At 42.2% G+C, this 14,124-nt stretch overlaps 1 protein-coding gene across 1 annotated transcript in view; it reads right to left on the reverse strand.

Annotated features, from left to right (window-relative positions):
* The window catches only part of LOC126299186 (elongation of very long chain fatty acids protein AAEL008004), a 227,398-nt gene that overhangs the window by 101,627 nt on the left and 111,647 nt on the right, over nt 1-14,124 (reverse strand). The window lies entirely within an intron of this gene.

Consider the following 14,124-nt stretch of genomic DNA (forward strand, 5'->3'; position numbering starts at 1 on the left):
CTCAGTCAATTTGTTACTTTCCGATAGTCAAACACAGATAAAAACAATGAAGCCCAAGGCAAAATGATAAAAGTGACTAAAAAATTAACTGTCCCGATGTTACAGGGCAAAAAGACAGCTCTTCTCAGTTTCTCATTTGAGCTGGAACGCAAATAAGGCTGATTTAATGAAGAACTCAAACACTTTACAACTTGTATGACTGGGTCGTTCAGTGAGTAAATGTTAGACAACTAAGCCAAAGGTTCGTGGTTCGATCCCTACTTCTACATCTACATCTACGTCCACATCCAGAGGGTGTCACAGAAATGATACAGGATTTGGGTTGGACATCATTAAAAGAAAGCCGTTTTTAGTTGTGACGGAATATTCTCACGAAATTCCAATCACCAACTTTCTTCTCCGAATGCGAAAATATTTTGCTGACACCGACCTACATAGAGAGGAACGATCACCACTATAAAATAAGGGAAATCAGAGCTCGTACGGAAAGATGTAGGTCTTCATTCTTTCCGTGCGCTTTACGAGATTGCAATAATAGAGAATTGTGAAGGTGGTTCGATGAACCCTCTGCCAGGCACTTGAATGTGATTTGTAGAGTATCCATGTAGATACTGCGCAGTCCATCTTACAGCGCGTGGCGGAGGGTACCCCCTACCACTACTAGTCATTTCCCTGTCTGTTCTATTCGCAAAAAGTACGACGCAAAAACGATTATCTATATGCCTCCGCATGATCCCTAATTTCTCGTCTCTTATCTTCGTGGTACTTACGCGCAATGTATGTTGGAGGCAACAGAATCGTTGTGCTGTCAGCTTAATTTGCCGGTTCTCTAAATTTTCTCAATAGTATTGCTTGAAAAGAGCGTCGTGTTCCCTTCAGGGTCTCATTTGAGTTCCTGGAGCGTCTCCGTAACACTTGAGTTGTTGTTCGAACCTACCAGTAGCAAATCCAGCAACCTACCTCTGAATTGCTTTATTCCAGCCTAGTGGGGATCACAAATTCTCGAGCAGTACTTAAGAATAGGTCGCACTAGCGTCCTATATGTGGTTTCCCTTACACATGAACTACAGTTTCCTAGAATTTTCTCAATAAACCGAAGTCGATCATTGGCGTTTCCTACCATTGTCTTCACGTGCTCGTTCCATTTCATATCGCATTGCAACGTTACGCAGAGATATTTGAACGGTGTGACCGCGTCAAGGAGGACACTACTAATGCTGCATCCGGATATCACGCGTTTTTCTTTCGTTCTCATCCGCAAAAACTTACGTTTTTCTACATTTAGAGCTAGCTACTATTCGCCACATCAACTACAAATTTTGTCTAAGTCATCTTGTACCCTGCTACAGTCACTCAGCCTTGAAACCTTACCGTACAGCTTCATCAGCAAACAACAACAGACTGCTGCCCGCCCTAGTTGGTCCAGAGTTCTATCTATGATTTATGAGTTGTGTATGTGAAGAATTTCACCTTATGCCGTGGTTCGACGGCTCTGTAAAGTCTAGATCCCTTCCTAATTGGCTGAATGAGCCAGTCCGAAGCTTGTACATAATACAAGGGCATATCACTTTCAATGTGAAGGTGCCTGTTTATAACAAAACACTACGATGTTTAAACCTATCTTGGGGTTGAGACGAACTTTGCTTTCCTTCGAATGTGTGTGATGTCCTCAGGTTAGTTAGGTTTAACTAGTTCTAAGTTCTAGGGGGACTGATGACCTCTGATGTTAAGTCATATATCGCTCAGAGCCATTTGAACCATGTTTTTTGCTTTTCTTTATTTGTGTTACAACGCTTGGACTACGAGACATTTAATAACTATTTTTTATTTGGCTTTTCATCTTTCAGTTTAATAGTACCTCATAGTTCCCAATTAACAACAGTAAATCATTGCTTAATAAAAATCTCTGAGATATGCACTTTTACACACAACCTTCACGGAACAGACCACAACGTTAAAGATGACACAGTCTCCATAATTGTTAATATGATAATTTTTTTGCAACTGCTCATTATCTATCACTGTGTCTTTTAATTGGCGCATACAGCTGTATTCATTGTGGCTGAGTAAAGGACAGATGAAGTATGAATGGAGCAGTACGTTGTGACGTAAGAAAGGAAGCTTTTGAACAATGCAACAAATTTATAACTAAACCCGCAAAACATTTAAGTGAAAGTTAATCATAACTATTTGACTTATAGAAGATAGTAACCTCTATTAGCAGTGGCTTAAAATTACATCCTTTGCATCGTGTCGCCTTTTACGTACGCATTCTTTGAAACTGCTGTCGAGATTCCCCATTGTTCACAGCAATAACCCACTAGAGATACTACGAATTTCGTGTCCTGAGTTCAGTGTTTTAATTTTTCCTGTGTCCTTGACCAAGTCACCTAAATTAGACTCTTAAGACAGCATTATATAAAAAAAGGAAACCTCTATCGACAAATCCTGTGATCTCGTAATCCATCGAATGTCACTGAACCTTGAGATTAGGCGATTACTGATCCGTTTCTCTCAGAATGGTTCTCTGCTCCGCAGCCACATGTCTTGATCGTTATTCCCGTTCGGCACTTCCGTACAAAAGCATTTCCCTTCCGGTCGTGTAAGCGGCAGTCGTAACAGTTTCTTTCCTCGAGTTCTAGGAAAATATGCGTTTGCGGACCCTATATATAATGAAGAAAAATGCCTATTTTTCGGTTATCTATCGATGCTGCCGATTTTGCGTCGGCTGCGCGTTATGAGCGTCAGAGACGATTTTCTCAAAAAGGGAGGGGTATTGAGGAAAAATATCTTAGTCTGTCATTCTAGGCTGTACACAAGCATCCTTCGTATTTGAGCCTAATCAGTTAGTCGTGTCTGCGGCCTCCCTCTTGTGAGCCCAACATCCCGTTACCTTTAATTTTATTCTCATCGATAACAATAGAAACACAGAAGAATTCAGCAACATAGATCATAATAATCACAATGAGGAAAACACATTGCGAAAACAAGAGTATTGCGTATGATCTTCGAATATTCGTGAAAATCTAGATGTGGAAACAAATGTAAATGAAAAAAAAACTGTAGAATGCATCTGGGAGTCGAACATAGGTTCTTTATTTCTCAGCCAGACGCCTTGCGAGTAGCACTTCATTTGCAAAGCATTTACCTTGTGGATACAAAAGAGTCAGTCGAAAACGTTTCTTTCCTCATTTTCTTGGAGTAGTTTCAGATTAACTCACTATAATAACCATACGTCACCAATTCTTCTCTCCCTCCCTTGCTAGCCAGATATAAGTAATGAGTTTTTCTTCTCTCACCAACACTCGGGCCGGTTATAAACGAGTGTAGCAATATCACCCTAAAATTATATAGGGGAGCTGGCGAGGCTACGTAATTGATTTTCTAATACAATGTGATCTAAATAAACAGCGCTGCTCATAATGGTACTCGTGGCAGCTCAGTACCACAGGAAGTTCACAGGTTGAGAATCGCAGTCTTCATCTAAATCTACATACATATTCCGCAGTCCACCATACGGGGCGTGGCGGAGGGTACCTCGTACCACAACTAGCATCATCTCTCCCTGTTCCACTCCCAAACAGAACGAGGGAAAAATGACTGCCTATGTGCCTCTGAACGAGCCCTAATTTCACTTATCTTTGTGGTCTTTCCGCGAAATATAAGTTGGCGGCAGTAAAATTGTACAGTAGTCAGCCTCAAATGCTGGTTCTCTAAATTTCCTCAGTAGTGATTTCCGAAAAGAACGCCTCCTTTCCTCCAGAGACTCCCACCCGAGTTCCTGAAGCATTTCCGTAACACTCGAGTGATGATCAAACTTACCAGTAACAAATCTATCAGCCCGCCTCTGAATTGCTTCTATGTCCTCCCTCAATCCGACCTGATAGGGATCCCAAACGCTCTAGCAGTACTCAAGAATAGGTCGTATCAGTGTTTTATAAGCGGTCTCCTTTACACATGAACCACATCTTCCCAAAATTCTACCAATGAACCGATGACGACTATCCGCCTTCCCCACAACTGCCATTACATGCTTGTCCCACTTCATATCGCTCTGCAATGTTACGCTCAAATATTTAATCGACGTGACTGTGTCAAGCGCTACACTACTAATGGAGTATTCAAATATTACGGGATTCTTTTTCCTATTCATCTGCATTATTTTACATTTATCTATATTTAGAGTTCGCTGCCATTCTTTACACCAATCACAAATCCTGTCCAAGTCATCTTGTATCCTCCTACAGTCACTCAACGACGACACCTTCCCGTACACCACAGCATCATCAGCAAACTGCCGCACATTGCTATCCACCCTATCCAAAAGATCATTTATGTAGATAGAAAACAACAGCGGACCTACCACACTTCCCTGGGGCACTCCAGATGATACCCTCACCTCTGATGAACACTCAACATCGAGGACAACGTCCTGGGTTCTATTACTTAAGAAGTCTTCCAGCCACTCACATATTAGGGAACTAATCCCATTTGCTCGTACCTTAGTTAGGAGTCTGCAGTGGGGCATCGAGTCAAACGCTTTCCGGAAGTCAAGGAATAAGGTATCCGTCTGATACCCTTCATCCATGATTCGCAAGATATCATGTGAAACACACAGTTTATTGTACTTGGTGTCACTCTATTTGCCGTTACTTTATTTTAACGTTTTGCTTAATTCAGATCAAACGGTCAAGAAACTGAACGTGTGTACAACGTAGGAAGCAAGGTATAGGTACACCATCGACTGTCGTGCACATGGATCAGTAATAACCGTCAAATATCTACACGTATCCATCAGCAGTAACTTAAGGCTGAAATATTACTGAGGGGAGGGGAGAATGTTGACATACAGATTCGTTGGAAGAATCCCAAGGAAGTGTATTTCATCAATGTCGTTTAAAACACTATAGTCTGACTAGTTCTTGGTAATTTTTAATCAGTTTGAAATAATATTCCGGCTCTGACACACCTATATGTTAATCAATTAAAAACCTGATGATGTGAACAATGTCAGATTTCTGAATAAAAGCCTTCTGCCCTCAGACACACCGAATCACAAGAAACAATTCCCTGTATTATCAAAAGTATTTGGACAGCTATTAGTGTTCATTAATAAGGATTGCATCCAACCTTCACCTCTATGACGGCTTGGAGTCAGATGGAACACTTTCAGTGAGGTGTCTGAGTTTCTGTGAAGGGATGGCATCCAATTCTTCCTCAGGATCCGGAACAAAAGGAGATAGTGATGTTGGACACTGAAGTCTGCAGCGAATTCGCAGTTCTAATTCATCCTCAAGCTGTTCAATGGGATTGTTATTGTCCACAAACCATTACCTCATCCTCGGGCGTGTGTGTGTGTGTGTGTGTGTGTGTGTGTGTGTGTGTGTGTGTGTGTGTGTGTGTGTGTGTGTGTGTTGTCCTTAGCGTAAGTTAGCTTATGCTAGATTAATTAGTGTGTAAGCCAATGGACCGATGATCTCAGCACTTTGGCCCCATAGGAACTTACCAAAACTTTGCAGATTTCCTTTACCTCGCAGATGTTGCTTTATGAAAGGGTGCATTGTCATGTCAATACAAACAATCATCGTCTCCGAACAGTTCTTCCATTGCACACATTATACAATGTTGTAAAATGTGTTCATATCCTTCCGACCTTCCGTATTTAGCGTTGTCTCAACGCTCAAGCGCATAAAGGGGGTCACACTCTAACCAGGAGAAGCATCCCTATACGCTAACACCACCTACTCCGGACTTCTCCTTTGGCAGTGCACATGATGTCGGGTAATATTCTCCAGACATTTGCCAAATCCGAACACTTCCATCGGATTGCCACAGGGTATAACATGGTTCATCGATCCAAATCACTCGTTTCCAATCAGCCACAGTCCGGAGGCTTCGCTCTTTACAATACCGCAAGGGTCGCTTAGTAGTGTCTGCAGAATTGTGTGCCTTATGAAGAGCTGCTCGATCATTACTCCCCATTTCTTTTAACTCCTTATGCACAATCATCGTGCTATCCGGACTTCTGGTGGCACTTAGGATCTCACGAGAGATTCCTTTTTCTGATTTAATGCGACTTTTTGCAACCACGGTCTGCAGTAATCGATAATCCCTGTCCGTCAGGACATGAGGTGTACTTGGTCTTGTTTTTGCTGTATTTGTTCCTTCTCCTTTCCACTTCACAGTCACATCACTAGCTATAGACTTGGGCAACTGTAGAAGGACTGAAATGCCCTTGATGGATCTGATACTCTGGTTAAATCCTGTGACTAACCCTGATGGATCTGATACTCCTATGACTAAGCCACGATCGATGTCACTGAGCTTTCTTGACCGACCCATTCTGCTACTACTGCTTCTCTGTTAAACATTAACCCCATGTTCTTCTATTGTGGAGGGCGCACCTCTCTTGACATTTAGTGATGAATTCCACATTGCAGAGGGTCTCTCAATACTTTTGGTCAGACAGTACATTCCTGTGATAGTGTATGAGAATGGAGCCTTTCTCTGCCGAGATCTATTAGTGTTAAAGTGATAAGATTATGTGGTGATTAATATCATAAGTGTGGTTGAGCCGAAATATATTCTGAAACTGTTAAACTACAACTGCTACATCGCTTCTAGATATCTGTACAATGAATTAAAATTGTTATTCAATTAGGTACCCTTACCAACTTTTACTAATGTAAGGGAGAGAGCAGACAGAGAACAGAGCTGAGGGTTTCGTCACGCGTTTGTTTACGCTGCACGTAATCGTCAGAGAAGTGTTAACCAGGTGCTACTTCGGTACACTACAAGAAAGAAGCTATGTGCCACTTAGACATGTTAATAAGATTCCTGGAGTGGACGCTCAAGTCGAATCGGGATAGATATTATTTATGTCCTGGTAAAATCAGAAAAGTAAATGGGGGCGTTCTAGCAGTCGTCCTACAGGAATAGGAGACAGTGGGCTCCTTCTGCTACACATGTTATTGCCTGCAGATGTTTACGTAGAAGTGATAGAGAAATTTAAATGCAAGTGCAATAGCCGCCAGGGTGGCCGAGCGGTTCTAGGCGCTACAGTCTGGAAACGCTCGACCGCTCCGGTCGCCGGTTCGAATCCGGCCTCGGGCATTGATGTGTGTGATGCCCTTAGGTTAGTTAGGTATAAGTAGTTCTAAGTTCTAGGGGACTGATGACCTCAGCAGTTAAGTCCCATAGTACTCAGTCATTTGAACCATTTGTTAATAATTTCGAGCAATTCTTGGTTGAAAATACATTGTAAGTTTATTCCTATGCGTTAAATGTTTCGTTAGTGGTGCTCCTAATATAGAACTAAATATTTTATGAGCGTCTTATTCAATAATAGACGATATTTATGATTCTCAGATGCAAGCAGTCTTAATAATATCACTTTCACATAGGTCGTACATACGTATTACTTATTAAAAAGTCCAATAACACTTCCTAAACGTTAATGACTGAAAATATTTGTAAAAACTCTCCAGTTGTGGCAGTGGACTCATAAGTGTCGCGTAATAGAGAAGACCATTCCATTTATTGTCCTGTATTGCACAAGTGGCATGGTCTTTGTGCAGCGCGAGACATATAAGAAACGGAGGTATAATGACAACGTTTTGAGAGGCGGGAGCCCTATCGACATATAACACTAAAAACATGATGTCCACATTCTTATTGACGAGAACAGGACCAGTGCCGTTATCTGTTTTCTTACAAACTTCGCTCAGTGGAAGAGGAGTCGAAATAGGCGAACACGTGTATCGACTTATCCATAGAAACTCGAATGTTTATGAGAAAACGATTATCAAAGAGTTCGATGTAGATAAAATATACACTCCTGGAAATGGAAAAAAGAACACATTGACACCGGTGTGTCAGACCCACCATACTTGCTCCGGACACTGCGAGCGGGCTGTACAAGCAATGATCACACGCACGGCACAGCGGACACACCAGGAACCGCGGTGTTGGCCATCGAATGGCGCTAGCTGCGCAGCATTTGTGCACCGCCGCCGTCAGTGTCAGCCAGTTTGCCGTGGCATACGGAGCTCCATCGCAGTCTTTAACACTGGTAGCATGCCGCGACAGCGTGGACGTGAACCGTATGTGCAGTTGACGGACTTTGAGCGAGGGCGTATAGTGGGCATGCGGGAGGCCGGGTGGACGTACCGCCGAATTGCTCAACACGTGGGGCGTGAGGTTTCCACAGTACATCGATGTTGTCGCCAGTGGTCGGCGGAAGGTACACGTGCCCGTCGACTTGGGACCGGACCGCAGCGACGCACGGATGCACGCCAAGACCGTAGGATCCTACGCAGTGCCGTAGGGGACCGCACCGCCACTTCCCAGCAAATTAGGGACGCTGTTGCTCCTGGGGTATCGGCGAGGACCATTCGCAACCGTCTCCATGAAACTGGGCTACGGTCGCGCACACCGTTAGGCCGTCTTCCGCTCACGCCCCAACATCGTGCAGCCCGCCTCCAGTGGTGTCGCGACAGGCGTGAATGGAGGGACGAATGGAGACGTGTCGTCTTCAGCGATGAGAGTCGCTTCTGCCTTGGTGCCAATGATGGTCGTATGCGTGTTTGGCGCCGTGCAGGTGAGCGCCACAATCAGGACTGCATACGACCGAGGCACACAGGGCCAACACCCGGCATCATGGTGTGGGGAGCGATCTCCTACACTGGCCGTACACCTCTGGTGATCGTCGAGGGGACACTGAATGGTGCACGGTACATCCAAACCGTCATCGAACCCATCGTTCTACCATTCCTAGACCGGCAAGGGAACTTGCTGTTCCAACAGGACAATGCACGTCCGCATGTATCCCGTGCCACCCAACGTGCTCTAGAAGGTGTAAGTCAACTACCCTGGCCAGCAAGATCTCCGGATCTGTCCCCCATTGAGCATGTTTGGGACTGGATGAAGCGTCGTCCCACGCGGTCTGCACGTCCAGCACGAACGCTGGTCCAACTGAGGCGCCAGGTGGAAATGGCATGGCAAGCCGTTCCACAGGACTACATGCAGCATCTCTACGAGCGTCTCCATGGGAGAATAGCAGCCTGCATTGCTGCGAAAGGTGGATATACACTGTATTAGTGCCGACATTGTGCATGCTCTGTTGCCTGTGTCTATGTGCCTGTGGTTCTGTCAGTGTGATCATGTGATGTATCTGACCCCAGGAATGTGTCAATAAAGTTTCCCCTTCCTGGGACAATGAATTCACGGTGTTCTTATTTCAATTTCCAGGAGTGTAATTCGGGGAGAGATTACGTCTGTCTAAGTTGTGGCGCAGTTGCTAGCGTCGTAGTTTCTGACCTTTGCGCTCCGTGTTCAAATCCCAATATCGTTTTAATTCACTTTTTAACATCTACCTCCTCATGCCCATAGCAGGTTACCACACGAATGTTTCGTATCAAATTGGCGGATGCAAGAGCGTTACATTAATTGTAACATTACAACTAGGTCTGACAATAAGTGTCATTCATTTACTACATATTATTTGTTTGTATGGTACTTTCAAGTGTTACAATCATTTTTTGTTCCCAGATATCACATTATATGAATTTTATATTAATTGTTATGTTTTATTCGTATGTTTGTTCTTCAGGAAGATCTGGTGCATTACCTTGGATCATGGCGATCGAACCAACATTCGAAACATAGAAATTCCGAACACCATGAGCGTCATGCGACGGCAGGTTTGCCACAGTGACATTCTTCGAATGAATCTCACTCGAGAAAGGAACGTCATTAACGTTGCTGAACATTGCAAGCGTTTGAAATATTTTCACTGCAAACGACACATAACGAATCACTTGATGGAAAACTGGCGTTTGCAATTGTTTGCTAATTACGATACACTACAGGAATTTCATCGAAAACTGTTTCCAGTAGCTTACTCATTCATTTATTACATTTTTAAAAAATCATTCACCTGACATACACTTACTAGACGAATAAGGACAACGTTATCTCAATATTAACACGAAAACATTCGTTTACTAATCTTCTACAGACACGGGCAAATACATGAAAAATAAAAATAAAAGTAATAAGCGGGTTTTGAACATGGGACGCAAAATTGTGAAGTCGCGACGTTTGCGACTGCGCCACCACTTCGCACATATTACTACAGCGGCTACAAGCAATATAAACGTACCTCAATAACACTGACCGTCGTTTTCTCATAAACGGTGGAATGTCTACGGAAAAGCCGACACACGTGCTCGCTTAATACGTCTCCTCTTCCACCGAGCGAAGTTGCTAGGTTTCGTAGTCGTGCTCCTAATATAGATCTAAATTTTGTCTGAGGGTCGTATTCATTAATAGAGGATATTTATAATTCTCAGATGGAAATAGTCTTAATAATAACAATGTCACATAGGTGGTACATACGTATTACTTATTAAATAGTTCAATAATATTTCCTAAATGTGAATGGATGAAAATATTTCTAAAAAGTCTCCAGTTTGTAAAACAAAGGCCCCAGTAACAGATCAAAAGTTTAACTTCACTAAGTTATAAAATTATTGATGCAGCTTGACTCGGTTGGCGAGTCTCCCCCCGTCGGATGTTTGAGCCCTCCCTAGGACATGGGTGTGTGTGTTGTCCTTAGCGTAAGTTAAAGTTAGATTAAGTAGTGTATAGGCTTAGGTACCGATGACCTCTGCAGTTTGGTCCCACAGAAGCTTACCAGAAATTTCCAGATTCCATTGATAGGGGTGATTATTCGTAAAGTGTTTGGCGAAGACGAAACCTGACAGCATTCTAAGAGTTGTAGTGTGCTGTGAACAGTTTTCGTCCTCCCCCCCACCCGCAACCACCTACCCGACCAAACCTAATCTGCATATGCATTTATCGGCATCGGCATCGGACAGTGGCTTAGATGCCTCGATTCATTTCCATACGGTACATTAACATACGAGACCTTATGTAATACTGCGGAGTAATAAAGTATTGGGACTCTAAGACGCTAAGGACAATAAGGCACACCTTGATTTTTAAGCAACTCTTTAAAAAAAAACATATTTAGCATTTTTATTATTAGATTGCAAAGCCAGACTGAAAAAAAGTTTTAGTTTATAAAACCGAACTGACCTTTAAAATCACTGATAATCACCATCTGAATTTTTGCTCGTCTTTCTTCTTCTTCTTCTTCTTCGCCCACCTAACACTTGTCATGTGAGTGAACAACAACATCTGGCGGTAATTCAGAAGGTTTTGGTATTGATTTGCGCTTGAAAACTATCATTGTATTAAGTTTAGTACCGTCAGCACAGGGCCCAAATGCCGCTCAGCTGCTCTGTTTCCATACTCTTCTACATATTGTATTACTTTCAGTTAAACTTCCGCATCATCTAAATATCTTTTATTTTTCTGTTATGAAACTAGCCACAAACAAAAACATTGTATTGTTACCGATAACACAAATCACTTTCAATTAAAGTTCACTGGCACCGTAGACTGCAATGACCCATCATAAGCTAGACAGTGTTCTGGGTTTGTGATGGTAGATTTGGAGGCAGAGAGTGTTAGCAAGTTTGTGAATCGACGCAACACATGTACGATGCATCGGTGCACAGCTGCTGCGAGTTGAATTCTATGTTGCCGGATAGAAATAGGTTTCCCGTGGCACCGAATACACGGTCATTTTTAAGAGTGTCGAGTGTTTTAAATCAAGTAGTGTACATTTTTGTATTGATTTCGGGTATAAGACGCACCTGAATTTTGGAGGGAGTATTTCGAAGAAAAGATTTCGACTTACAGTTCGTAAAAGAGGGTAGTACTGAGTCCTGAGGGGACTCATTCGTAACATTTTTAGTGGAGTGTACATGGTCCCACGACAAGAAACCTTTACAGCTAACAGACAGAAACACCTTGAGTGATAATCAGGTGACGTCAGGGCCTTAGCTCGTCGATGGAATGTTGGCCCAAATAAAGTATGTCCCATATACGCCGTAAAAATTTGTCAATGTCTGTCATACGGCAGTGGAGCAGTGGAATATCAGTATCTAGAATGTCATCTGCCCGTTAAAACAAACACATTCCCTGACTGTAAGCAGCTGTTTCTCTTACTACTAAAATGGCGTAGGGTAGTGCTGCACCATTTGCACGATAAGTGTCATTCAATTACTACATAATATACGTGTGTATCGTATTCTTAAGGGTTAGAATCTTTTTATATTCATCATTTTTATATTGTTACGTTTTATTCGTATGTTTATTCTTCAGGAAGATCTGGTGCATTCCCTTGGATGACAGCGATCGTACAAACATTCGAAACATAGAAATTCCAAACACCATGAGTGTCATGCGACGGCAGATTTGCCACAGTGACATTCTTCGAATGAATCTCACTCGAAAAAGGAACGTCGTTAACGTTGCTGAAGATTTCAAGCGTTTGAAATAATTTCGCTGCAAACCACAAAAAAGGATCACTTTACTAAATAGCGTCGTTTGCAATTGGTTATGAATTGAGATACTGTACAGGAATATCACCGAAAACAATTTCCAGTAGTTTACTCATTCATTTATTACATTTTTAAAAAAATCGTTCACCGGACATAAATTAGTAGAAGAATAAGGACAACGTCATTTCAATATTCACTAGAAAACATACGTTTACTAATCTTCAACAGACACAGGTAAATACATGAAAAATAAAGATAAAAGTAATATTTGGGTTTCGAACATGGGACGCAAAATTATGAAATCGCGACGTTTGCGACTGCACCACCACTTCGCACGAACTTATACAGCTTCTGAAAGGCACATAAAGGTACCTCAAAAACATTGACCGTCGTTTTCTCAGAAACGGTGGAGCATCTACGGTAAGTCGACGCACGTGCTCGCGTAATATGTCTCTTCTTCCACCAAGCCAGGTTCCTGGAAAATCGGGTTATGGAACTTGATGTATCCTCCTTGTTAGATGTGACACTGTGTGGTGTATAAGAAAAATTTCCTCCATCTCCTAAGATCTATTTACAACATACGTAAAATGATGACAGAGGATATGCATCACAACAAGGCCTGTGAATGGCGCTGAGAATAGGAAACGTAAAATATTTTAACGTTATAAACTGAAGTTAATGTATTTTTAGACTCAGTCTGGCCTTACCCATTTACAGACATGTAATATACAACTACATTATCCCTTTTAGCGTTGCTTATTGTGGGAGCGATAAATATTTCTGGAGTAAAAACCTTTTAGGACTCTTAATGTTTGTAAAACGAAGGGCCTAATAACAGGTCAGAAGTTTAACTTCAGTAAGTATAAAATTATTGAAGCGACTTGTCACGGTTGGCAAGGTTCTTCCCGACGGATGTTCGAGTTCCCCTTCGGGCATGGGTGTGTGTGTGTTGTCCTTAGCGTAAGTTAGTTTAAGTACTGTGTAGGCCTAGCGACCGATGACCTCAGCAGTTTGGTCCCATAGGAACTTACCATAAACTTCCAATTTCCATTGATAGAAAGGACCGGTTACGATGAAACCTGATAGCATTCCACGCATTGTAGTGTGCTGTGAACAGTTGTCCCCTACTCCCCGTACCACCTGCTCTAACCCAGCTACTAATCTACATATGCATTTATCAGCATCGGACAGTGGCTTAGACGCCTTGACTCATTTCCATACAGTACATTAACATACGAGACGTTATGTAATACTGTGCAGTAATAAAGGATACGGATTCTGAGACGCTATGGACAATAAGAGACACTTTAATTTTTAAACCACTATTAAAAAAATAATGTATTTAGCATTTTTGTTACTAGATTGCAACGCCAGACTAATTTAGTTTATAAAACCGAACTAAACTTTAAAATCACTGATAATCGTCATCTGAACTTTCTGCTCCTCTTTCTTCTTCTTCTTCCTCTTCGTCGCCCACTTAACGCTTGTCATGTGAGTGAACAACAATATCTGGCGGTATTTCAGAAGGTTTTGGCATTGATTTCCAATTGAAAATGATCATTGGATTAAGTTCAGTACCGTGAGCACAGGGCCGAAATGCCGCTCACCTGCTCTGTGTCTATATTCTTCTGCGTAATCTATTACTTTGAATTAATATTTCGCATCGTATAAATATCTTTTACTTTTTCTCTTATGAAACTAGCTACAAACA

This window comes from Schistocerca gregaria, chromosome X (assembly GCF_023897955.1).
Source record: "Schistocerca gregaria isolate iqSchGreg1 chromosome X, iqSchGreg1.2, whole genome shotgun sequence".
Classification (NCBI taxonomy): Eukaryota; Metazoa; Arthropoda; class Insecta; order Orthoptera; family Acrididae; genus Schistocerca; species Schistocerca gregaria.